We start from the raw sequence: 24508 nt of genomic DNA, 5'->3' as shown, positions 1-24508 counted from the left end.
AAAACGATTATGTATATAACAGTACATACCTCTGGTCTAACACCGTTTGAGACGAGGCTCAAAAGAAAGATTTCTCTGGTGTGGACCAGTCAGTTTCAAAGACAATGCAAATATTATCAGCGTGTTTTTTTTCTGTTTGCATTCTGACCACAAGCATTGTGGTTAATGCAGACATGATGCCTTGTAAAAGGTTTCAGTTTCGCGTTTTAACATCTTAGTACCTGCTTTGTTGCCAGAAAAAAGGGGAAACACCGATTAACACATTCCTGCGGAGGGAGCTGGTAGGAACGTTGGGTTGCTCGGTCAATGGCCTGCAGGGTCAACGGCGGCGTGATGTATTCCGCAAATATGGCCGACTGTGAGGGCGGGCACAAGCCGGCGTGAGTAGGTTAAACGTTGAGTTTTATAAGGGCACCATGGGGTGACAAGCCCCTCCCCACCCAGCCCCACCCCTCCCACCCCCCACCCAGCCCCACCGTCCCCACCCAGCCCCTCCCCACCCAGCCCCTCCTCACCCTCCCCACTCAGCCCTTCCCCACCCTCCCCTCCCCACCCAGCCCCTCCCCACCCTCCCCTCCCAGCCCCACCCCTCCCATTTTTGGATGCACGACGGACGGACGGACACAATAATCCCCTGTGGGCTGGTGTAACCAGGAGGTTGCTACCAGTATCATATCAGTACATAGTTTTGAGTCCTTGTTCAGTGTCTACTCGGCGCTTCTTGGCTTGCCTCTTGTATTAATTGAATGGAGCCATCTCTTGTCACTGTCGAGCAATAGTCTGCAGATGTAGTGGTGGTATTGACGTGCGCCGACTGTGACAGTGATGGATCACGGGGCGGCGCGGGGTGCGGGGTTGGGCACGCGTTGTGGGCGTGGTGTGGACGCGCGCGCCGGGAGTGACAGATGACGAGGCGGCGCGGAGTGAGTGGTGAGGCACGATGAGATGTGGGAAAAGAGGATCGTAGCCAGCGCCCGGCGATTGGTCGAATAAGTGGGTGCTCGCAGCGACGTCCGCAGGTGGGGTATAAAGGGGGACGCGCGAGAGCACTCGGGGAGAGTTACCCAGTTGAAGACCCGAAGACGGAGCTGAAGACCTAGTGAAGCCGAGTAGCTCAGTGGCGTTAGTCGCCGAGTAGCTAAGTGGATGTTGGTCATCCGAGTAGCTCAGTGGGCGTTAGTCGCCAAGTAGCTAAGTGGGTGTTTGTCACCCGAGTACTAAGTGGATGTTGGTCATCCGAGTAGCTCAGTGGCGTTAGTCGCCAAGTAGCTAAGAGGATGTTGGTCATCCGAGTAGCTCAGTGGGCGTTAGTCGCCAAGTAGCTAAGTGGGTGTTTGTCACCCGAGTACTAAGTGGATGTTGGTCATCCGAGTAACTCAGTGGGCGTTAGTCGCCAAGTAGCTAAGTGGGTGTTTGTCACCCGAGTACTAAGTGGATGTTGGTCATCCGAGTAACTCAGTGGGCGTTAGTCGCCAAGTAGCTAAGTGGGTGTTTGTCACCCGAGATACAAAGTAGGTGTTAGTCACCTGTAACCAAGTTTGATAAAATAAAGAGTGTGTTACCCGTGAAGTCGTCTCCCGTGGAGTTACTACATTACACAAGCATTGATGGGACTCCATTTGCCCTAAGAGCGTTTCTCCATTGTCGCAATGTCCTGGTGGAATCGCTCGCCACACTCCTCGCTCGCTGCTCTGCGCTTCGTTGAGAAAAAAATCGAGAATGAGAGTGCAAAAAAATGTTATCTTTAGTGACATGTTGCTAGCAAGGCTTTTGTAAGCCTTGAGAAGGTTTTACACCAACTCCCTGTAGTTGCCTGCCTTGTTGTTTCCGAGAAAATTGGTTGCCATTAACTGGAAGAATTTCCATGCCGTCTTTTCTTTGCCACGCAGAGTGCACCGTCAAATGCATCATCTCGAAGAAGTTCACGAAGCTGAGCTCCAACAAAGACACCTTCCTCTATCTTAGCTTCACTTAACCTTGGACATTTTCCACGGAGGTCCTTGCAAGCTGCTTGCGTTTTGTCCATGGCTTTGACAAAGTTCTTCATCAGACCCAGCTTGATGTGTAAGGGTGATCACAACATCTTCCTTGATTCAACAAGCGGTGGATGCTGAACACTTTTCCTCCCAGGCTCCAATGACTGTCGGAGTGGCCAATCTATCTTGATGTCGTGGGAATCTCTCGCACGACTATCCCATTCGCAGAGAAAACAGCAGCAGTACTTTGTGTATCCTGTCTGCAGACCAAGCAAGAGAGCAACAACCTTCAAATCGCCACAAAGCTGCCACTGGTGTTGGTCATAGTTTATGCATCTCAAAAGTTATTTCAAGTGGTCATAGGTTAAATTTCGATTTAAAGCTTTCGTGACTGCAGGGATTCATCTTCTTGGTTCTTTCGGTAAAGTCACGTAGAAGGGAAATAATAAAATGATAAAAATAAAACATAATAAAATAATTCTCACGACGTTTCGGCCACAACGCAAGCAGCCGTCCTCAGGTGAAGAACAGGTCTGTCGGACGCTGTCTTTCCGACAGACTTGTTCTTCACCCGAGGACGGCTGCTTGCGTTGTGGCCGAAACGTCGTGAGAATTATTTTATTATGTTTTATTTTTATTATTTTATTATTTCCCTTCTACGTGACTTTACCGAAAGAACCAAGAAGAGGTTGTCATAGGTTTCCTTCATGTGGACTGCATGACCAACTGGAATTGATGGCAAAACATTGCCATTACGCAGCAAAACAGCTTTAAGACTCATCTTCGATGAATCAATGAACAGTCTCCACTCATCTGGATCTTGAACGATGTTGAGGGCTGCCATCACACCATCGATGTTGTTGCAAGATCCTTTTGAGGCTTACGGAACATGGAAACGCCAACATCACCTGCCAGGATTGCTGCAGCCTGGAGCCCAACAGCTCTGCCTTACTCTTGGGTAGCTCCAAATCCCCGACAAGGTCTTTCAGTTTACCTTGTGGTCAGAGGTGTGGTTCAGAGGAGGAGGATGGGAGAAAATCTGGGTCATGTGACCTTGATGGTTCAGGACCAGAAGTTTCATCCTCTTCCTGATCTGACTCAAGTGAGAATGATTCTGGTGGATCAGGAACCGGCAGTTTTTCTCAGTGGGGTACTGGGCGCATAGCTGATATATTTATTGGAGAATGAGGCTCAGTCTGAGTTCTCACGCTGGTCACGCGGAAGTGATTCACTCACCCATCCACTTACCCACTCATCCACTCACCCACTATCCTACTCACCCAATCATTGACCGAGTAACTCATCCACCCACACACCCATCCACTCACCCACTCGTTCAGCCACCTACTGTTTTACTCAGCAACTAATTGACAGTCACTCATTCACTCACTCATTCACTCACCCATTCACTCACCTACCCCACTGTCCCATTCACCCACTCATTGAACTCGTCACTCATTCACTCACTCATTCACTAACCCACCCACTGTCTCACTCACCCACTCATTGAACTCGTCACTCATCCACTCATTCACTCACCCACTGCCCCATTCACCTTCTCTTTGACCGAGTTACTCACTCATTCACTCACTCACTCACCCACCCACTGTCTCATTCACCCACTCATTGACCGATTCACTCACTCACTCATCCACTCATTCACTCACCCACTGTCCCAGGGGGAGAGGAGCGGGTGGGTGGGCGGGCGGGGGGGTCTTATTTCGCTGGTTGTGTGTGGGGGGTGCAGAAAGTATGAGGGGGGGGGGCATAGGGAGGGTGGGGAGAGGCCCTGGATTGTGAGAGAGCGTTTCTCGCATAATAATCCCGAAGCGAGGTTCATGGATGAATCCCTCAGATGGTGAATCCCTCAGATTGTGACTTCCTCAGATGGTGAATTCCCCAGATGTTGAATCCCTCAGATGGTGAATCTCTCAGATCGTGAATCTCTCAGATGGCGAATCCCTCAGATGGTGAATCCCTCAGATGGTGAATCCCTCAGATGGTGAATCTCTCAGATCGTGAATCTCCCAGATGGTGAATCCCTCAGATGGTGAATCCCTCAGATGGTGAATTCCCCAGATGTTGAATCCCTCAGATGGTGAATCTCTCAGATCGTGAATCTCTCAGATGGCGAATCCCTCAGATGGTGAATCTCCCAGATGGTGAATCCCTCAGATGGCGAATCCCTCAGATGTTGAATCCCTCAGATGGTGAATCTCTCAGATCGTGAATCTCTCAGATGACAAATCCCTCAGATGGTGAATCCTTCAGATTGTGAATTCCCCAAATGGTAAATCCACGAAATGGTGAATTTCCCAGATGGTGAATCCACCACATGGTGAATTCCTCAGATGGTGAATCTCTCAGATGGTGAATCCCTCAGATGGTGAATCCCCCAGATGGTGAATCCCCCAGATGGTGAATCCCTCAGATGGTGAATCTCTCAGATGATGAATTCCCCAGATGGTGAATCCCTCAGATGGTGAATCCCTCAGATGGTGAATCCCCCAGATGGTGAATCCCCCAGATGGTGAATCCCTCAGATGGTGAATCCCTCAGATGGTGAATCCCCCAGATGGTGAATCCCCCAGATGGTGAATCCCTCAGATGGTGAATCCCTCAGATGGTGAATCCCCCAGATGGTGAATCCCTCAGATGGTGAATCCCCCAGATGGTGAATCCCTCAGATGGTGAATCTCTCAAATGGTGAATCTCTCAGATGGTGAATCCTCCAGATGGTGAATCCCCCAGATGGTGAATCCCTCAGACGGTGAATCCCCCAGATGGTGAATCCCTCAGATGGTGAATCCCCCAGATGGTGAATCCCTCAGATGGTGAATCTCTCAGATGGTGAATCTCTCAGATGGCGAATCCCTCAGATGGTGAATCCCTCAGATGGTGAATCCCTCAGATGGTGAATCTCTCAGATGGTGAATCCCTCAGATGGTGAATCCCTCAGATGGTGAATCTCTCAGATGGTGAATCTCTCAGATGGCGAATCCCTCAGATGGTGAATCCCTCAGATGGTGAATCCCTCAGATGGTGAATTCCCCAGATGTTGAATCTCTCAGATGGTGAATCCCTCAGATGGTGAATCCCTCAGATGGTGAATTCCCCAGATGTTGAATCTCTCAGATGGTGAATCCCTCAGATGGTGAATCTCTCAGATGGTGAATCCCTCAGATGGTGAATCCCTCAGATGGTGAATCCCTCAGATGTTGAATCTCTCAGATGGTGAATCCCTCAGATGGTGAATCCCTCAGATGGTGAATTCCCCAGATGTTGAATCTCTCAGATGGTGAATCCCTCAGATGGTGAATTCCCCAGATGTTGAATCTCTCAGATGGTGAATCCCTCAGATGGTGAATCCCTCAGATGGTGAATTCCCCAGATGTTGAATCTCTCAGATGGTGAATCCCTCAGATGGTGAATCCCTCAGATGGTGAATTCCCCAGATGGTGAATCTCTCAGATGGCGAATCCCTCAGATGGTGAATCCCTCAGATGGTGAATCCCTCAGATGGTGAATCCCTCAGATGGTGAATCTCTCAGATCGTGAATCTCCCAGATGGTGAATCCCTCAGATGGCGAATCCCTCAAATGTTGAATCCCTCAGATGGTGAATCTCTCAGATCGTGAATCTCTCAGATGACAAATCCCTCAGATGGTGAATCCTTCAGATTGTGAATTCCCCAAATGGTGAATCCACGAAATGGTGAATTTCCCAGATGGTGAATCCACCACATGGTGAATTCCTCAGATGGTGAATCTCTCAGATGGTGAATCTCTCAGATGGTGAATCCCCCAGATGGTGAATCCCCCAGATGGTGAATCCCTCAGACGGTGAATCCCCCAGATGGTGAATCCCTCAGATGATGAATCCCTCAGATGGTGAATCCCTCAGATGGTGAATCCCTCAGATGGTGAATCCCTCAGATGGTGAATCCCTCAGACGGTGAATCCCCCAGATGGTGAATCCCTCAGATGATGAATCCCTCAGATGGTGAATCTCCCAGATGGTGAATCCCTCAGATGGTGAATCCCTCAGATGATGAATCCCCCAGATGGTGAATCCCTCAGATGGTGAATCCCTCAGATGGTGAATCCCTCAGACGGTGAATCCCTCAGATGGTGAATCCCCCAGATGGTGAATCCCTCAGATGGTGAATCTCTCAGATGGTGAATCTCTCAGATGGTGAATCCCTCAGATGGTGAATCCCCCAGATGGTGAATCCCTCAGATGGTGAATCCCTCAGATGGTGAATCCCCCAGATGGTGAATCCCTCAGATGGTGAATCTCTCAGATGGTGAATCTCTCAGATGGTGAATCCCTCAGATGGTGAATCCCTCAGATGGTGAATCCCTCAGACGGTGAATCCCCCAGATGGTGAATCCCTCAGATGGTGAATCTCTCAGATGGTGAATCTCTCAGATGGTGAATCCCTCAGATGGTGAATCCCCCAGATGGTGAATCCCTCAGATGGTGAATCCCTCAGATGGTGAATCTCTCAGATGGTGAATCTCTCAGATGGTGAATCCCTCAGATGGTGAATCCCCCAGATGGTGAATCTCTCAGATGGTGAATCCCCCAGATGGTGAATCCCTCAGATGGTGAATCTCTCAGATGGTGAATCCCTCAGATGGTGAATCCCCCAGATGGTGAATCCCTCAGATGGTGAATCCCTCAGATGGTGAATCTCTCAGATGGTGAATCCCTCAGATGGTGAATCCCTCAGACGGTGAATCCCTCAGATGGTGAATCCCTCAGATGGTGAATCCCTCAGACGGTGAATCCCTCAGACGGTGAATCCCTCAGACGGTGAATCCCTCAGATGGTGAATCCCTCAGATGGTGAATCCCTCAGATGGTGAATCTCCCAGATGGTGAATCCCTCAGATGGTGAATCCCCAAGATGGTGAATCCCCCGGTGTCTTCACCGCTGCAGCCGCGGATTTCTTAGCTGTGCTCAATAATTCAGCGTTAATCCTCGCCCCGACCCACACCGCCCACATCTCTTCCCCTGTCATCACCGTCCTTGTTGTTGTTGATGATGATGATGATGCTACACTCGTCTGCTAGCCGGCAAAGTCCTCCCCCACCCCAATCCCCGAGTCTCAAGACCTCTCGTTAAGGAGGGTCCTGCCAGGCGTTGCTGCTCGGAAAGTGATGTCCTGCACCTAGCCTGGCACAGTAGGGGCCACATGTGGTGGATCTGCCAGTCATCTCAGTCAGTCAACCCATGGCACCTGCTGGGTCTGTCCCGTGACGTCCTGCACCTAGCCTGGCACAGTAGGGGGCACAGGTGGTGCATCTGCCAGTCATCTCAGTCAGCCAACCCATGGCACCTGCTGGGTCTGTCCCGTGACCTCCTGCACCTAGCCTGGCACAGTAGGGGGCACAGGCGGTGCATCTGCCAGTCATCTCAGTCAGCCAACCCATGGCACCTGCTAGGTCTGTCCCGTGACCTCCTGCACCTAGCCTGGCACAGTAGGGGGCACAGGCGGTGCATCTGCCAGTCATCTCAGTCAGCCAACCCATGGCACCTGCTGGGTCTGTCCCGTGACCTCCTGCACCTAGCCTGGCACAGTAGGGGGCACAGGCGGTGCATCTGCCAGTCATCTCAGTCAGCCAACCCATGGCACCTGCTAGGTCTGTCCCGTGACCTCCTGCACCTAGCCTGGCACAGTAGGGGGCACAGGTGGTGCATCTGCCAGTCATCTCGGTCAGTCAACCCATGGCACCTGCTGGGTCTGTCCCGTGACGTACTGCACCTAGCCTGGCACAGTAGGGGGCACAGGTGGTGCATCTGCCAGTGATCTTGGTCAGTCACACCCATGGCACCTGCTGAGTCTGTCCCGTGACCTTCTGCACCTAGCCTGGCACAGTAGGGAGCTGTGCGCGCGTGTGTGTGTCTGTTTATGTGTGGGTGTGTCTGTGTGTGTCTTTGTTCGTGTGTCTTTGCGAGTGGGTGTATCTGTGTGTGTTTGTGTGTCTTTGTTTGTGTGTGGGTGGGTGTGTCTGTGGGTGTGTGTGTGGGTGTGTCTGTGTGGGTGTGTGGATGGGTGTGTCTGGGTGTGTGTGGGTGGGTGTGTGCGTGTGTGTGTGCCTGTGTGTGTGTGGGGGGTGTGTGTGTCTGTGTGTTTGTCTGTGTGTGTGTCTTTGTTTGTGTGTGAGTGAGTGTATCTGTGTGTGTTGTGTGTCTTTGTTTGTGTGTGGCTGGGTGTGTCTGTGTGTGGGTGGGTGTGTGTCTGTGTGTGTCTCTGTGTGTTTGTGTCTGTGTGTAGGGGGGGGTGTTTTGGGGGGTGTGTTTGTGTGTGTTTGTTTGTGTGTGGGTGTGTGTGTGGGTGTGTGTGTCTGTGTGTGTGGGGGTGTGTGTGTCTGTGTGTGTGTCTGTGTGTGTGTGTGTGTCTGTGTGTGTGTGTCTGTGTGTGTGTGTCTGCGTGTGTGGGGGGGTTGTTCGAGGGGATCTTTGTCTTCGTGGTCGTAGAGGTAGCAACAGCTGCCCGGCGGTTCGAGCGGCATTAACTCGGCGCACAGAAATCCGCGGCAGTTCCATCGACACACTCTTAGTTTTTTCGGTAAAGTCACGTAGGTAAAAAATGAAATTTAAATTAATAAAAAATAAAATAGTCATTATTTTAATTTCATTTTTTACCTACGTGACTTTACCGAAAAAATTAAGAGTATGAATCCTTGCAGTCACGAAAGCTTCAAATCTAGCTTTAGTTCCATCGACCTAAGCTTGGGCCAACTTCAAGGGGTTCACCATGTGGTAGTTTGTAGAAGTCGCAGTCGTAGGGTTTTCGCGACAAATATCATCCATAATGAATGGGGCTTCATTGGTGGTTAGTTAGATCGCGTAAATAGGAATGTGTCGTCTAACGCGCCGCCACCACCCGACACAGCCAATTAGTAAGGAGGGTTTGTGTAACGTAAGCAAAACATGCCAATTCGACGCGGCTTGTATGTGCGCTGAACTTCATTCGTACCGTACGTAGCAAAGCGTGCTAATCGGAGGTGCGGGGTGGGTGGGTGGGAAAGGACAACAAACTAAACACGAATAGCAGCTCTAAAGAAATGCGTTTGACAATGGAGATGATTTAAAGTTGCATTTCAGCTCCCGGTGCCGGATTATCCTAGCAGCAAAAGTAGCAAATGCTACGGGCCCCCGCACTTTCAAGGGCCCCGCGCTAATTGCTTTCAAGCTATCAATTCCGGTTCAGTGATTCTGCACTTGCTCTATTACCGTAGTACTATACCGCCTTCAACTTTTATGAACGACTGGGAACGTGGCACGGTTATGAAGGCGGCGCGGCTGGGAACGTGGCACGACTGGGAACGTGGCACGGTTATGAAAGCGGCGCGGCTGGGAACGTGGCACGGTTATGAAGGCGGCACGGCTGGGAACGTGGCACGGTTATGAAAGCGGCACGGCTGGGAACGTGGCACGGTTATGAAAGCGGCGCGGCTGGGAACGTGGCACGGTTATGAAAGCGGCACGGCTGGGAACGTGGCACGGTTATGAAAGCGGCACGGCTGGGAACGTGGCACGGTTATGAAAGCGGCACGGCTGGGAACGTGGCACGGTTATGAAAGCGGCACGGCTGGGAACGTGGCACGGTTATGAAGGCGGCACGGCTGGGAACGTGGCACGGTTATGAAAGCGGCACGGCTGGGAACGTGGCACGGTTATGAAGGCGGCACGGCTGGGAACGTGGCACGGTTATGAAGGCGGCACGGCTGGGAACGTGGCACGGTTATGAAAGCGGCACGGCTGGGAACGTGGCACGGTCATGAAAGCGGCACGGCTGGGAACGTGGCACGGTTATGAAAGCGGCACGGCTTGGGACGTGGCACGGCTTGGGAACGTGACACGGCTCTGTGAAATCGGCACAGCCAATTGACTTGTGCTCCAAGGCGTGTCGGCACCACGCTTATAGCTCCGTGTGCTCACTCAGTCTCGAGGGTGATTTTCTTTTTCTGGAGGGTCCTGCCAAGATTTCTATCAGGAGGGTTGGCAGCGAAGGGTTTGCTGCTTCTACTTCTGCTGCTGTGTGTGTGATACCAACGGAGTGATTTGCAAGGCATTTTTCAGCACGGGGGGGTGGTGGAGGGGGGGGGGTGGTTTTTGCCAAAGAGCAGTTCCACTGTGTGTGTGGGTTTAGCTATGGGAGGGAACGGGACAGCGCCGAGGAAACTCATCCACAAATTCCAATACCAACACAGCCGGTGACGTCACCACGGCGCTTGTGCCAGGCTAGGTGCACTTTGAGGCTATCGCGTGAAGTGTCGAAGGCTCGCTGCTGGCAGGAGGTCTCGGGACAGACCCAGCAGGTACCACGGGTTGGCTGACTGAGATGACTGGCAGATGCACCACCAGCTGTACCCCCTACTGTGCCAGGCTAGGTGCAGGAAGTCATGGGACAGACCCAGCAGGTGCCACGGGTTGGCTGACTGAGATGACTGGCTGATGCACCACTAGCTCTACCTCCTTACTGTGCCAAATTGCCGTATTTTAGCCGCAACGGCGCTCCGCTCGTTGTTGTGAGCGTCGATCCTCCGCCCTCCGTTGTTGTTGGAGGGCGACTGCCTCCAACTGCCCAGTAGCAGCAGCGTCCTTCACGAGCCTCTTCCACAGAGGCCGATCTTGACACCGCTGGTACCAGTCATCGGCAAGTCCACTCATCTCCACGTCCTCCCGTACCGCATCACTCCACCTCTTCTCCAGCCCGTGCCACGCCCGTTTAGCCCCCTCTATGCGGCCAAACAGAAGCTGCTTGGCCATGCGGTGGCTGGGCATGCGGGCTACATGACCCAGCCAACGCAGCCTCGCCTGCCGAAGGAGCTCACTGATGGGAATGGGTCCAGATATTTCACGGATTTGTGAGCTCCTCGCATAATCCAGCCAGGTTGAAACCAGGCTGGATCGTAGGCAGGCCAGCCTGAATGTGTATAACCGGCGCAGATGTTCCATTAGAGGGGGGAGAGAGGGGGGGGGGTCCACGTTTCACAAGCATGGAGAAGGGAGGGCATGACCGTGGCCGAGCAAATTCCTAAAGCTTCGTTTGGAGTGACATACAAGGTAGCTTCCACAGAGCAGCGTTACGCAGCCGATGAAAAGAGAATGCCCCCCGACTGATTCGGAGTGAGACCTCTGCCCACTCATTCATTCACGCCGACTCACTCGCTCACACTCATTCACACTCGCTCACTCACACTCATTCACACTCGCTCGCTCACACTCATTCACACTCGCTCGCTCACATTCTGCAGAGCAAGGGGAGAACACGCAAACTCCCGCTCGCAGCCAACTAACATTGGTGACAAATATCCTGAAGCGGTCAACTGGAAACCTTAAAACACATTCCTGCGGAGGGAGCTGGTAGGAACGTTGGGTTGCTCGGTCAATGGCCTGCAGGGTCAACGGCGGCGTGGTGTATTCCGCAAATATGGCCGACTGCGAGGGCAGGCACAAGCCGGCGTGAGTAGGTTAAACGTTGAGTTTCATAAGGGCACCACGGGGTGACCAGCCCCTCTCCACCCAGCCCCACCCCTCCCACCCCCCACCCAGCCCCACCCTCCCCACCCAGCCCCTCCCCACCCTCCACACCCAGCCCCTCCCCACCCTCCCCTCCCCACCCAGCCCCACCCCTCCCAGCCCCACCCTCCCCGCTCAGCCCCTCTCCACCCTCCCCACCCCACCCAGCCCCTCCCTCCCCACCCAGCCCCTCCCTGCACGACGGACACAATAATCCCCTGTGGGCTGGTGTAACCAGGAGGTTCCTACCGGTATGAGTACCTGGGTATAGCGTGTACATATCACCAGCTATGGAGAGAGACAAAGGCGGCCGGGCGAGGTGCCACACTTCCACCGGTCCGTATGTGCCGTGCTGACTTTCATCGGTGACTTCTAACGACCGCACTTGCCCCTAACAGCCTGCTAAGGCTATACGGGGGAGCTTTATCTTTTGTGGATGGTAGACAGACACACAAGTAGACACACGTGTTGCCGTGTTGCGAATTCCCTGGGATTAGAGAGAGATTAACCTCGCCACGTGACCACAAATCCAGACTCATCCCTCTAAGCATCAGCATCATCATCGTCATCGTCGTCACGGTCGTCATCGTCATCCGCACACAGTCCAACTAGCAGCAGCGACAACAACAACAACAGCAGCAGAAGCAGCAGCGCTATCAGCAGCATCAGCAGCAGTAGAATCAGCAGCAGCAGTCGAATCAGCAGCAGTAGCAGTATCAGCAGCATCAGCAGCAGTAAAATCAGCAGCAGTTGAACCAGCAGCAGTAGCAGTATCAGCAGTAGAATCAGCAGTAAAATCAGCAGCAGTAGCAGTATCAGCAGCGGTAGAATCAGCAGCAGTAGCAGTATCATCAGCAGTAGGAGCATCAGCAGCAGTAGCAGTATCAGCAGCAGCAACAGCCTAGCCAGTATCTGCAACTGCAGCAGAAGTATCAGCAATTGTAACAACATCAGCACCTTCAGGAGTAGCAACATCATCAGCAGCATCACCAGCAGCATCATCAGCAGCATCATCAGCATCATCAGCAGCATCTTCAGCAGCATCTTCATCAGCATCATCAGCAGCATTTTCAGAAGCATCAGCAGCATCTTCAGCATCATCAGCAGCATCTTCAGCATCATCAGCATCATCCTCAGCATCTTCAGCAGCATCATCAGCAGCATCATCATCAGCATCACCAGCAGCATCATCAGCAGCATCATCAGCAGCATCATCATCATCAGAAGACGCAGCGCAAAATTGCAATCAAACCCATCAGCCATTGCTTTAGCAATAGCCTTATCAAAACACTCTTCACTGCCGGTCAAAACACTCTTCACTGCCGATCAAAACACTCTTCACTGCTGATGCTGCCACGTGGCTGCCCTGAGACGGAGCTCCCAAGGATTGTCGCCGGACGACAGAGAAACCACCGTCTTGAACCACGCGTCTTGAAGGAGCCAGCGTCTTGAACCACGCGTCTTGAACCACGCGTCTTGAAGGAGCCAGCGTCTTGAACCACGCGTCTTGAACCACGCGTCTTGAACCACGCGTCTTGAAGGAGCCAGCGTCTTGAACCACGCGTCTTGAACCACGCGTCTTGAACCACGCGTCTTGAAGGAGCCAGCGTCTTGAACCACGCGTCTTGAACCACGCGTCTTGAAGGAGCCAGCGTCTTGAACCACGCGTCTTGAACCACGCGTCTTGAACCACGCGTCTTGAAGGAGCCAGCGTCTTGAACCACGCGTCTTGAACCACGCGTCTTGAACCACGCGTCTTGAAGGAGCCAGCGTCTTGAAGGAGCCTCTTGAAGAAACGCTCCTCTCGACCTCCATGGCCTCCTTCGTGGTGAAGTCGATGGTGGGGGGCCCGCTGAAGAGTCTCGCTGGGGGGCTCACGGGCGGGGGGGAGGGGGGCGGGGACAAGGGGGGGGGCGACGCGGGTGGGGGGGGGCGGGGGGATGACGCGGGACGAGTTCGAGGAGTACCGGAAGCAGCTGCTGGAGGAGAAGTGAGTGACGTGTGGGGAGGTGTGGGGAGGTGATGGGGAGGTGGTGGGGAGGTGGTGGGGAGGTGGTGGGGAGGTGGTGGGGAGGTGTGGGGAGGTGATGGGGAGGTGTGGGGAGGTGTGGGGAGGAGTCAGGAGGTTGGCCATACGTGGTGATGGTGATGGCGGTGGTGATGGTGGTGGTGATGGTCATGGTGGTGATGGTGGTGGTGATGGTGGTGGTGATGGTGATAGTGGTGGTGATGGTGGTGGTGATGGTGGTGGTGGTGGTGATGGTGATGGTGGTGGTGGTGATGGTGGTGATGGTGGTGGTGGTGATGGTGATGGTGGTGATGGTGATGGTGGTGATGGTGGTGGTGATGGTGGTGATGGTGGTGATGGTGGTGGTGGTGGTGATGGTGATGGTGGTGATGGTGGTGATGGTGGTGGTGATGGTGGTGATGGTGGTGATGGTGATGGTGGTGGTGATGGTGGTGATGGTGGTGATGGTGGTGATGGTGATGGTGGTGATGGTGGTGGTGATGGTGGTGATGGTGGTGATGGTGATGGTGGTGATGGTGGTGGTGATGGTGGTGATGGTGGTGATGGTGGTGGTGATGGTGGTGGTGATGGTGGTGATGGTGGTGGTGATGGTGGTGATGGTGGTGGTGATGGTGGTGGTGATGGTGGTGATGGTGGTGATGGTGGTGGTGATGGTGGTGGTGGTGGTGATGGTGATGGTGGTGGTGGTGATGGTGGTGGTGGTGATGGTGGTGGTGGTGGTGATGGTGATGGTGGTGGTGGTGGTGGTGGTGGTGGTGATGGTGATGATGGTGGTGATGGTGGTGATGGTGGTGGTGATGGTGGTGGTGGTGGTGATGGTGGTGATGGTGGTGATGGTGGTGGTGGTGATGGTGATGGTGGTGGTGGTGGTGATGGTGGTGGTGGTGGTGGTGATGGTGGTGGTGGTGGTGATGGTGGTGATGGTGGTGATGGTGGTGGTGATGGTGGTGATGGTGGTGGTGGTGATGGTGGTGATGGTGGTGGAGTCGTGATCGCACGTGGTACGAACAAGGCGATCTGAGTTCCATTCACGCTCACGGCCACCAACACCCATTGACGGATAAGGGGCCGTCCATAAATGACGTCACGCACCTAGGGGGGGGGGGTCAGACATTTGTGACGATGTGTGACGAGGGGGGGGGGGGGTGAGAAATGTGACGTCACATCAAAATGCGCAACTTTAAATATAAACAACACGTTCTACATAATTAAGTAGAATTGTTAAACAACACTAATTTTGATAAATTTGCATTATTAACTATTTGATTATTTACATTTAAAGGAGCATTTTGCTTCTCCATGTGAGAATGGAGAAGCATACATTTTGTAAAATTTTTGAATGATTGTTATTAAACATTTTTATTTTAATAATTCTTCTAGGGCTTTTCATTCTGCGGAATGAATATGCGACTGTTATAATTGTACTCTCCGTTTTGCTTCATTCTACTACAAAGTTTCAAGTATTTTTCATATAGTTAGAATTACTTTTAATATTTAATAATTATAAGAGAATTTCTATATCATATTCTGACCATCTGCAATTTTAGAATATTTTCAAGTGAATTTTATGCTAAATTTCAGCTTTGCAACGCCACCTTTTTAATAAATGTTTTCTCCTACAACATCAGAGTGCAGCGCCACATTAAATACGCACTACAATGACAATAGTTTAAAGCGATTTGAAGCATGTTTTCTTTTCAAAATGTAAATATGGTTTTGGGGGGGGGTCAAAAATCGCGTGACGTCACTTATGCACGGCCCCTTACCTGACTCGGTCCTGGGCCTCCCCTAGGTCGACTCGGCCTCAAATGAGTAGCTGGTGCGGTGTGTAAAGGTGCCATTAGCTAACAGCACAGTCTGTGGAAGGCTACATGGGGGGGGGGGGGGTTATCAGTCTTTGACCCCACCCGCGTGACCTATGAACTATCACATGTTTGTATTTGATCAGGGGGGGCCCGGCTGAGCTGACAACATCACGTGGACATTGGGAGCAGCAGCAGCAAAATGCTCTGCACGCATCTTTCTAATCGTCGCCATCGACGTGACCCCCCCCCCCCGCGTGACCCCTCCCCCCCCCCGCGTGACCCCTCCCCCCCCCCGCGTGACCCCTCCCCTGCTGTAACCCCCCCCCCCTTCTGGTGTTACCCGCCCCCCGCATGACCCCCCCCCCCCGCATGACCCCCCCCCCCCGCGTGCCCCACCACCCACGTGACCCCTCCCGCGTGACACTCTCCTGAGTAACCCTCCCCCCCCGCGTGACCCCCCCCCCGCGTGACCCCCCCCCACGCGTGACCCCCCCCCCCCCCCCTCTGACGTGACTGCCCTCCCCCGTGACCGCCCCCCATGTGACCCCCCCCCACCCGCGTGATCCCCCCCCCCACCCTAAGCGTGACCCCCTCCCCCGTGTGACCCCCCATGTGACCCCCCTCCCCGCGTGATCCCCCCCCCCCTACGCGTGACCCCTCCCCCGCGTGACCCCGCCCTCCCCCCACACCATGTGGGCGTGGCCAGGATGGAACGTGACGCGCACTTCGCGCAGAAGAAGGCCGAGCGAGCCACGGTGCGGACCCACTTCAGAGAGAAGTACCGCCTGCCCAAGGTGAGTGCGCTAGACTTCTTTCGTACCGTACGTAGCAAACCGTGCTAATAGGAGGTGCGGGGGTGGGTGGGTGGGTGGGTGGGGGGAAGGACAACAAACTGAACACGAATAGCAGTTACATTTTGATTTAAAACAATAACATTTTAAAACAATAATTATTGCTGTGGATTTCACACCTGATGATGATTGCTTGTGTTGCGGTCGAAACGTCGTGAGAATTGTATTGTTTAAAAAAAAAATTATTTTATTATTTCCCTTCTACGCGACTTTACCGAAAGAAACAAGAATACGAATAGCAGTTCTAATTAAATGCGTTTGTGCATCGAGATGATTTAAAGTTGCATTTCAGCTCCCAGTGCCGGATTCTACTAGCAGCAAAAGTATGAAATGCTACGGGCCCCGCACTTTCAAGGGCCTCGCGCTAAACGCTTTCAAGCTATCAATTCCGGTTCAGTGATTCTGCACTTGCTCTATTACTATAGTACTATACCGCCTTCAACTTTTACGAACGACTGGGTGTTTAAGGTTAGCGATTTGTCTATTATCTGGCTGTATAGCAAATGAAAAAATACAATGACTTTACTACGCAAGTAAAGAATTTGTGTTTTCATATTTATTTTTAAAACATTTTAGGGCCCCTTCATAAGGTACGCAGCAGACCCCTCACTAGCTTAATCCGGCACGGGGGAGGGGGGCTCCGTCTCCCCCCTCCCCCAGCACCCACTCGGACCCCCTGCCCCGAGCGACACTCATATCTACGTTTGTGTCGTACACCCCTCCACCACCCGGCACAACACAATTAATGATGATGGTGGTGGTGGTTGGAGGATTTGGCTGCTGTAAATTTACACGTGCACTTTTAAATGCAGATTTGAAAAACGAATTTCTCTAGAACTGCTTTGTGTGCCTGGCTCGCTGTGATCCACACGCACAGAAGATGCAGCGACACTCCCTTCCTACCGTGGCCCTGCCGGGGGGCGCTAACACCAAAGCTGTGAACTCAATCTTGTTTCACCTGTACGGGATCGAGTGTTTCCCCCTCGCACGCACGCGCGCGTTGGGTGTTCTCCGTGTTGCTCCTCCCGCGTGCGTAAACGCTCGCCACTGATTGGCCCGATAACACCTTGATATATATAGAGGACAGCAGAGCTTGGAGGGCGATCGTTGCTAGTGCCGACTCCTCATCAGCGCCGCGTGGCTGCTGCTGCTGCTGCTGCAGCTGCTGCTGCTGCTGCTACCTTCTCACTCATCGTGTGTGCTTTTATCAGCTGCTGGTGCCTCTGAGTCGTCCTCTCTCTCTAGGAGCTATCCCTCCACATTTCGAAGCATGCCTTTAGATTATACTGGTACGAACCTCCTGGTTACACCAGCCCACAGGGGATTATTGTGTCCGTCCGTCCGTCGTGCAGGGAGGAGCTTGGTGGGGAGGGGAGGGTGGGGAGGGGCTGGGTGTGGAGGGTGGGGAGGGGCTGAGTGGGGAGGGGCTGGGTGTGGAGGGTGGGGCTGGGTGGGGAGGGGCTGGGTGGGGAGGGGCTGGGTGGGGAGGGGCTGGGTGGGGAGGGTGGGGAGGGGCTGGCTGGGGAGGGTGGAGAGGGGCTGGGTGGGGAGGGTGGAGCTGGGTGGGGGGTGGGAGGGGTGGGGCTGGGTGGGGAGGGGCTGGTCACCCCGTGGTGCCCTTATAAAACTCAACGATTAACCTACTCACGCCGGCTTGTGGAATACACCACGCCGCCGTTGACCCTGGCCATTGACCGAGCAACTCAACGTTCCTACCAGCTCCCTCCGCAGCAGGAATGTGTTTTGGCTGCTATGAACGTCCACGTGATGATGATAGGCCCACTTCGCGACATATCTCAGTGGGGCGTTACCTGGTAAAAAAATAAAATTAGTTCGTAGTTAGTAGTTTAGATTGTGAAAGGCAGGTCGCTCTTGAAAAAGACCTGCTAAGATAAAATAAAATTTATCGCTTATTAGTTTAGTTTGTGATTTGCCAGGTCGCTTCTGAAGAATGAGCTAATAACTCAGGGGCATTTAGAACATTTTCTTGGTTCTTTCGGTAAAGTCACGTAGAAGGGAAATAATAAAATAATAACAATAAAACATAATTAAAGAATATATTATATTATTATTATATTACTTAATATTATTTTATCATGTTTTATTTTTATTATTTTATTATTTCCCTTCTACGTGACTTTACCGAAAGAACCAAGAAGATGAATCCCTGCAGTCACGAAAGCTTTAAATCGAAATTTAGAACATTGTTTTAATTTTATTTGTATATTTTATTTTGTCTAAGTGATTTGCTGACCTTTCCTAGACTCTGCGCTCCTGTCGTGTTTTTTTCTATTGTTGATTGTTGTGACATTCCGACAGCTCATCGGATTCCTCCTCCCCGATCCCGTATCGCAGCGCGGCGCTAACCGCTGCGCCACCGCTCCCTCTCCTCTCTCTCCCTCGCCCATCACCCATCCCGCGCGGGGAGCCTCCACAGAGCGAACAGGACGCTGCCAAAGTGCAGCTCGCGGGGGGGGCGGTGGAACTCCCCCCGGATCTCGCCAAGATGGTTCGGTCCGAGCAGCAGCAGCAGGAGCAGCAGCAGCAGCAGGTGGAGGAGGCGTCGCTGCTAAACTCGCTGCCTATCCCGGTCCTCTCCGGCAACCAGGCAGCACACCAAAGACGAACATCCCCCCTCCCCCCCCGGGGTGTAGCCTTTAACAGACTATTGACTTAACACTTTCGTGACCGCAGGAATTCATATTCGTGGTTCTTTCAGTAAAGTCGCGTAGATAGAAAAAAAATAATAAATAAAATATATTTTTCGATTTAAAGCTTTCGTGACTGCAGGGATTCATCTTGGTTCTTTCGGTAAAGTCACGTAGAAGGGAAGTAATAAAATAATAAAAATTGAAATAAAACATAATAATTTTATTGTTTTATTATTATTATTTCATTATTTCCCTTCTACGTGACTTTACCGAAAGAACCAAGAAGAAAAATTAAATATCAATAATAAAATAAAAAAAACGTCGTGGGTTTTTTGCTTTAATTTTTTTAAATTAATAATTTTTAATATTTATTTTATTTTATTATTTTTTATTTCTATTTTCTATCTACGTGACTTTACCGAAAGAACCACGAATATACTTTAACAGACTGTTGGGGCCAAGTGCTGTTTAGCGAGTAGCATCGCCTATGAAGGTCGTCACTGAGTCTATGGGCAGTGGTGGTTGGGTGGCCAGTACCAACTAGCCCCCCCCCGCACGCGGCCGTCTTTGTCTCCCCAGTGGCGATGGGCACCACAGTGGGGAGATGTTAACTACCTCGCCTGTCTTCTTGGTTCTTTCGGTAAAGTCACGTAGAAGGGAAGGTGAAGACCAGGTCTGTCGGGGAGACAGCGTCTGAATGAAACACCACCACGCCTGGAGCGTATATTTAAGCTGGGTTGGAAGGGGGGAAGGGCGCCTTGACAAAATAATTTGCATATCAAGAGAAATTTAGCATATTTATGGGAAATGCAGGTATGTGATTAGTATGCTACCCCTATCCCCTCCCTTTGATGCTGCTAATCCTGCATAATGCACGGGCATAATATGACTTTTAAACCCCCCGAACACTTCCTACGCATTTCACAAGTAGTACTAATCACATACCTGCATTTCCCATAAATATGCTAAATTCCTCTTGATATGTAAATTATTTTGTCAAGGCGCCCTTCCCCCCTTCCAACCCAGCTTAAATATACGCTCCAAGCGTGGTGGTGTTTCATTCAGACGCTGTCTCCCCGACAGACCTGGTCTTCACCTGAGGACGGCTGCTTGCGTTGTGGCCGAAACGTTGTGAGAATTATTTTATTGTTTTATTTTTATAATTTTATTACTTCCCTTCTACGTGACTTTACCGAAAGAACCAAGAAGATGAATCCCTGCAGTCACGAAAGCTTTACCTCGCCTGGTACACAGGAAGTCGTGGGGTCGATTCCGACCCTGACGCAGGGGCGGTTTCTTCATTAGGGCGATTGGGCGACGCACCACCAATGTCATTCAACCACAGAGTCACGCTAGCCGTCACTGTGCTGCTAGATATAGTCCAATCAGCGTTATGCTACGTTCTGTGGAGTACCGCCTCTTTTTGGGCGATTTCCCTCCAGCTGAGAATCGCCCCGAGTGGCCCCATAGACTTACATTCAAAGATGGTTTTTTTCGAACGGGGGCGCTGCAATGCATTCTCTATGGGTTCCGGGAGGGCTCGTTTCATCCAACAATATAATTTGTCGCCACCTAGTGGAATCTTTAATAAAATAAACCTGAGTGGTTTGTTTTAATAGTGAGTATAGAAACAAACAAGATGTATTGTAAGAGTCACTTTATTTTTCATTAATATTAAAGAAGTGAAGTTGCCTTTACATGCTTAAGCTGTTAATTTATCCATTGCATGGGTGGACCTTATCCTTATCAATCATCCAGGCATTTGCCCCCCCTGAGAGATTTTGCAGGAGCCGCCACTGCCCTGACGCCTGCTGCTGTATATTTGGAGTTTGCGTGTCTCTCTCCCTCCGGTAGTGTGAATTTTTCTCCCGGTCCTCCGGTTTTTCCCCTCCGCATTTCGAATCAACATCACGCGTTTAGATATTTGGCCGCTAAATATATTTCCATGTGATAAGCCACTTTATTAAGTCACAACTCGCTGTGATGTTCCCATCCTACCACCTTCCGATGTTAGTTGGTATTTTCGGCTCGCCGATCTCACATTAACATGCTAATCTCTCACATTAACACGCTAATCTCTCACATTAACATGCTAATCTCTCACAATTTTTACCTGGCAGCCCCTTGATTGGTGGAAACCCACCACCGTGACGGTCGCCGCCCACCAATCACATTAACATCAGCTGCCCCACCCACCACATTAACATCAGCTGTCCCACCCACCACCACATTAACATCAGCTGCCCCACCCACCACTCACATTAACATCAGCTGCCCCGCCCACCACCACATTAACATCAGCTGCCCCACCCACCACTCACATTAACATCAGCTGCCCCACCCACCACATTAACATCAGCTGCCCCACCCACCACTCACATTAACATCAGCTGCCCCGCCCACCACATTAACATCAGCTGCCCCACCCACCACATTAACATCAGCTGCCCCACCCACCACTCACATTAACATCAGCTGCCCCGCCCACCACATTAACATCAGCTGCCCCGCCCACCACCACATTAACATCAGCTGCCCCACCCACCACCACATTAACATCAGCTGCCCCGCCCACCACATTAACATCAGCTGCCCCGCCCACCACATTAACATCAGCTGCCCCACCCACCACCACATTAACATCAGCTGCCCCACCCACCACCACATTAACATCAGCTGCCCCACCCACCACATTAACATCAGCTGCCCCACCCACCACATTAACATCAGCTGCCCCACCCACTACATTAACATGAGCTGCCCCGCCCATGCTGACGTCACTTGGGCTACGCCAATTGGAAACCTTTGTGAACAGTTTGACTTTAGAGGCGAGAACCCCCTTCTCCTGATGGCGGCCGTTTGTGTTGCGATCGAAACGTCGTGGCGTTTTGTTATTTTCTTTGAACCTCTCTACGTGACTTCACCGAAAGACCCAAAGAATAAGAGGAGCATGGTTAGTGTAACGGGGGGCGTGGTTATAGCAGTGAGGGGGCGTGATTATGCTAATGAGGGGGCGTGGTTAGTGTAATGAGGGGTGTGGTTATAGCAGTGAGGGGCGTGATTATGCCAATGGCGGGCGTGGTTAGTGTAATGAGGAGTGTGGTTATTAGCAGTGCGGAGGGCGTGATTATGCTAATGAGAGGGCGTGGTTAGTGTAATGAGGTGGGCGTGGTTATATCAGTGAGGAGGGCGTGGTTATGCTAATGAGGGGGCGTGGTTGTTGTAATGAGGGGTGTGGTTATAGCAGTGAGTGGGGCGTGGTTATGCTAATGAGGGGGCGTGGTTAGTGTAATGAGGGGTGTGGTTATAGCAGTGAGGGGGCGTGAGTATGCTAATGAGGGGGCGTGGTTAGTGTAATGAGGGGTGTGGTTATAGCAGTGAGGGGGCGTGAGTATGCTAATGAGGGGGCGTGGTTAGTGTAATGAGGAGTGTGGTTATAGCAGTGAGGGGGCGTGGTTATGCTAATGAGGGGGCATGGTTAGTGTAATGAGGGGTGTGGTTATAGCAATGAGGGGGCGCGATTATGCTAATGAGTGGGCGTGGTTAGTGTAATGAGGGGTGTGGTTATAGCAGTGAGGGGGCGTGGTTAGTGTAATGAGGGGTGTGGTTATAGCAGTGAGGGGGCGTGAGTATGCTAATGAGGGGGCGTGGTTAGTGTAATGAGGGGTGTGGTTATAGCAATGAGGGGGCGCGATTATGCTAATGAGGGGGCGTGGTTAGTGTAATGAGGGGTGTGGTTATAGCAGTGAGGGGGCGTGAGTATGCTAATGAGGGGGCGTGCTGATGTTGTCTCTCCGTGTCTCCGCAGGGGGTGGAGTCTCTCCGAGAGAAGGCCCAGGAAACCCTCCACGGGGTGCGACAGGCGGCCGAGCAAAAGTGCAGCGTCATGTGAGCGCCGTGGGTCTCACCCGGAGGGGCGATCGAACCCCCGGGGCTCGCACCTGGGGCTCACCTTAGGGGGTAGGAGAGGGGGGGGGGTATCACCCCTCTTTGTCGCCCCTGGGTGACCCGCTGGTCACTCCTTGTTCATGTTTTAGTTTGTCGCGGTTGCACCCGAGTCAAGAGCCGCATGGCTCACAGGGCTATACCAAATACATGGAACTGAAAAACTGAAAACCTCTTGGTCACCCGTGGCTCACCCCTGGCTCACCTCCAGAGTCACTTCCTGGGTCACCTCCTGGGTGACCTCCTGGGTGACCCCTTAGTCAACCCTTGGTCACACCTGTGTCATGTCCTGGGTGACCCCTGCGTGACCCCTGGGTGACCCCTTAGTCAACCCTTGGTCACACTTGTGTAATGTCCTGGGTGACCCCTGGGTGACCCCTTAGTCAACCCTTGGTCACACCTGGGTGACCCCTGGGTGACCCCTGAGTGACCCCTGCATGACCCCTGCGTGACCCCTTAGTCAACCCTTGGTCACACCTGTGTAATGTCCTGGGTCACGTCCTGGGTGACCCCAGAGTGACCCCTGCTTCATTCTGGATCAGCTTGCAACGCGACCTTCAACTCCGAAGCATCCTGGGCTGAACCTCCGTTCCTCCTCCTCCTCCACCACCACCACGACCGTCTCGACTGCGGCTCGACTCGAGGATGGATCGAGAGGCGATCCGTGATCCCACCCCCCCGCCCCCCGTGGTTCTCTCTGGGACGGCTCCTAACAGATGCCGCCATGTTAGGAAGCCCACTGGGCAGCTATGATGCACTTGTAAATAATCGAGGAGATTGAAAACTCATTTCTTTAGAACTGCTTTTTGTCTTTAGTTTGTTGTCAGATTAGCGCGACTGGCTACGTACGGTGCGACAAAAGGTCAACATACCCTTAGACCCAACACTGCCCATAGACTCAACACTGCCCATAGACTAACACTACCCATAGACTCAACACTGCCCATAGACTAACACTACCCATAGACTCAACACTGCCCATAGACTCAACACTGCCCATAGACTAACACTACCCATAGACTCAACACTACCCATAGACTCAACACTGCCCATAGACTCAACACTGCCCATAGACTCAACACTGCCCATAGACTCAACACTACCCATAGACTCAACACTGCCCATAGACTCAACACTACCCATAGACTCAACACTACCCATAGACTCAACACTGCCCATAGACTCAACACTACCCATAGACTCAACACTACCCATAGACTCAACACTGCCCATAGACTCAACACTGCCCATAGACTCAATACTGCCTATAGACTCAACACTACCCATAGACTCAACACTGCCCATAGACTCAACACTACCCATAGACTCAACACTACCCATAGACTCAACACTGCCCATAGACTCAACACTACCCATAGACTCAACACTACCCATAGACTCAACACTACCCATAGACTCAACACTGCCCATAGACTCAACACTTCCCATAGACTCAACACTGCCCATAGACTCAACACTGCCCATAGACTCAACACTACCCATAGACTCAACACTGCCCATAGACTCAACACTACCCATAGACTCAACACTGCCCATAGACTCAACACTACCCATAGACTCAACACTGCCCATAGACTCAACACTACCCATAGACTCAACACTACCCATAGACTCAACACTACCCATAGACTCAACACTGCCCATAGACTCAACACTTCCCATAGACTCAACACTGCCCATAGACTCAACACTG

General features: G+C 52.1%; 1 pseudogene across 1 annotated transcript; it reads left to right on the top strand.

Moving 5' to 3' along the window:
• The first annotated feature begins 13287 nt into the window (after nucleotides 1-13287).
• LOC144950692 (complexin-3-like) lies at nucleotides 13288-23083 on the top strand (annotated as a pseudogene). Its single transcript, XR_013640393.1, has 4 exons — nucleotides 13288-13503; nucleotides 16054-16141; nucleotides 18636-18788; nucleotides 22658-23083. The product of XR_013640393.1 is annotated as a complexin-3-like (transcript).
• Nucleotides 23084-24508: the final 1425 nt, after the last annotated feature.

Source organism: Lampetra fluviatilis, chromosome 59 (assembly GCF_964198595.1).
Source record: "Lampetra fluviatilis chromosome 59, kcLamFluv1.1, whole genome shotgun sequence".
In the NCBI taxonomy this organism is placed as follows: Eukaryota; Metazoa; Chordata; class Hyperoartia; order Petromyzontiformes; family Petromyzontidae; genus Lampetra; species Lampetra fluviatilis.
This window is presented reverse-complemented; position numbering and strand designations above follow the sequence as displayed.